Source organism: Aptenodytes forsteri, unplaced genomic scaffold (genome assembly GCF_000699145.1).
Source record: "Aptenodytes forsteri isolate BGI_AS27 unplaced genomic scaffold, ASM69914v1 Scaffold61, whole genome shotgun sequence".
In the NCBI taxonomy this organism is placed as follows: domain Eukaryota; kingdom Metazoa; phylum Chordata; class Aves; order Sphenisciformes; family Spheniscidae; genus Aptenodytes; species Aptenodytes forsteri.
Genome location: NW_008794443.1, coordinates 304,104 through 307,260, shown reverse-complemented (window position 1 = coordinate 307,260; position 3,157 = coordinate 304,104).

Genomic DNA, 3,157 nt, shown 5'->3' with positions numbered 1-3,157 from the left:
CCCCCAGCCCACCGGCCACCCTGGAGGTCCCCAGAGGAGGGATGCTGCCCCCCAAATTTGTGTGTGTGTGTGGTGAGACACCCAGACACCACGCATCCCCAGGGACCCCCATCCCGCTGGGCCCACTCCCCCCCGGCTCACGGGCAGCTCGCTCGGATGGCTCCGGAGAAACGCAGGCGAAAAATTCCCCCACTCGGTCTCTCGGCCTTCGCCGGTTGTTGTCCTTCCCCCGGGGTGGCTCCTCCGGCAGCTCCCGCCGCGGCGCAGGGATGCTCGACCCGTGGGCGTCAGGCCCTCGCCGCCAGCCAGGCCCAGGCGAGCCCGAGCCCACGCCGGGCACGGGGCAGGCGGCAAACTCTCATTTCCTGCTGCCACTGATTTCTTTTATCTTTTTTTTTTTCTTTTTTTTTTTTTTTTCTCTCTCCTACGGCATGCCCAGCGGAGAAGCGATTTCTAACCCTGATGCACACACGTTCGCTCGCTCGTCACCCCCCTGCCCCGATGCTCAGACCCTTTTCACCCCAATTTCTGAATTCCCCGGGGAGTTTTGCCCACCGCTATCTGCTTTCACCAGAAAAAAAATGAAGAGGGATGGCCTCTGCCCGCGCTGCAAGGCGGCCATGCAAACCCAGAGCCTCGGGTCCCCAAAATCCTCCAGCTGGCCACATCCACGGGGCCGAAGCAAAAGCTGCCCCCAGCCCCAGGGATGCGCTGGGCTCCTGGAAAGGGAAAGCAACACTTTGGGGAGGAGGTGGGGGTCTAACCCCTCGGAGGTGCATCCGAAAATCCCCATCTCGCACCCCGGCGCTCCCGAGGGCGCGAGGAAAAGGGTCCCAAGAGCGGCGTTCAAACCTTGGGCTGCCGCCAGCGCCGGCTGCTTCGACGCGCCGTGAGATGCCCCGGCAGAGCCTGCCGGGAGAGTCGATAGCGTAGAAACGGCGGAAAGAAGAAAAAAAAACAACCCCGGGACAGATGGGGCTGAAGAAATAACATAACGGAGCCCAGTCTGGCCAGGAAGCGGAGACTGGAGAAGAGCGAGCGGGCAGAGATGGTACGAACCTTCCCGAACGCGTGGCGGAGCTGCCGCTTGCTCCGCTGGCAACGCTGCTGCGGGCTGGAGACGTTCCCATTCAATCCCGGTTGCCGCTCCCGGGAGGCGAGGATTTTTTTTTTTTTGGCTCGGTGTGCAGAAAACACCTTAATTAGCAATAAAAGCCACAACCAAAAAGAGTTTGGTGATGACCAAGGGAGTTAATGGCTGTTTTTTTACCGAAGCTCTTAATTCTAGTTAATGGCTGTGTTTAGCACGGCGCTCTAATTCAAGGTGCCCCGCAGCAAAATTAAGCCGTGCTCACGTGCGGAAAAATCGGTGTTACCCAGACCAGTGTTTTAACAAATATCCACGGGGTTGTTGGTGTGGGAACGTTATTGGGAAGGAGGAGGTCGCAAAACGCCCCGCAGCTGGGCGAGGACTCCTCGTCCCCATAAATATCCTATGGATGAGAGAAGCTGTTACTCAAATTTGGCTCACCGTAGCACCGGCCTGGAGGAAAATGCTGACAAAACCCAGTTTCGGTACAAGTAGCCCTAGGAAAGAGCCATTAACTAATGTTTCTAATTGCTTTACATCCCTGTGGATTACTCTTTGATCAGGGCTTTCACTCTCCCAACTTTCCTATCAGCTGTGATTTTTGCTAAACCTGCTGTTCGCACCCTCGTCACAGGGCTGGGAACAATTTAGGGCTTTTCTGGAAGAATTTTTTAAACTCCCAGTTGTTAGAGGTAGCACACTGGGATGGCAACTGAAAAGAATCAATTCAATGAGGCTATTTTCTCCTTTTTTGCATTTTATTTCAGAGGTACTTCCACTCCTCTCGGCACTGTACGTGCAAAGCTCTTTCCAAAAGCGCGTTAAACAGACTGTCAGGTCACATTCGAGTCACTGGCGTTGCCCTGTCCAAGGGAGAGGTGGAGACGTGGTGGAGCGTGTTCGGAACGCAGGCGCTGCTCTGCCGAGCAGGGCAGAAGGGGGAAGATTTCAGCTGGTCTTTTTCGTCCCCGCTGGCCACTGACCGGGGGCGGAGGGAAAGAGGGGCAGCAAGAGGTTCAAACAGAGCTTTCTTCTTGCTCACCTTTGTCTCCAGAGAAAATGGGGAAGGAAAAGGTCACAAGTCCGTCCAACTACAGAGCTTGGCAGGGGCTCAGGCTAAAATAGCCCCACTCTTTCACACTGGCAACGTACTTTTACAAAGATTTGCCTCTGCAGCAATCCACGGTGACTGTAATTTGCTCCTCTCTAGATTTCCAGGAGGAGAAAGCTGTGGCGAGGAAGAGAAAGGACACACAAAGCGGGCCTGGAATTTAGTTTCATTTTATTTTAGCAAACTGCATGTTCTTCACTTATCAACATCTCTACATTAGCAATTGTATAGCTCTCCAACTTTTCTTTAAAAAAGGGTAAACAAGAGGTGACAAAACTCAGGCTCTTCATCTTTTAAAAACATTTGAAAGTTGGATTCAAGAAGACTTTTATATATTTTGGTTTTAAGGTAACAGATGTGGCATGGAAACACTAATTCAAATCACCCGCCTAACCGAGAACTACCCCTTTTGGAGCCCCTCTGGCATCAGACGATCAGCAGACGCTGCAGCCTCCGTTTACTGAAGATCTGACTCACCGCCAAACCAACCTTGCTGGTCTGAAGGAGCCAAACGCGCCGTCTCCTCAGCCTGTCGCTCTAACGGCCGAGCAGAAAGAAGCGCCTCCAGGACAGTGCAAGTGCCGTATATACACTGCTTCTTCACAGAAGCGTTAAGGACCTCGTCATGCAGGGGATCTAGGGAGGACTCTCCTGCCGTTGTACCTTCTCATTAAGAATCACATTCCCCCAATCATCCTGTTCCTGCTGTCTAAAGATATAAAGATCTTCTCTGAAGAATTTTTAAAAGCCAACCCTCCCCCCCAAACCCAAGAGGAACACCGTAAAATGTACAGATTATATATGTCCTAGAAAAGTCCTAAAATTATTGCAGAAACTAAAGATGACTTGTTCCAGGGGAGGGGCAGGCACGAGGCACAGCATTGAGATCTAACAAATGCTCGGGTTGGTTTGATTTAGTTTTCAGCTTTTTCCCCATCATTCAAGAAAAAAAAAAA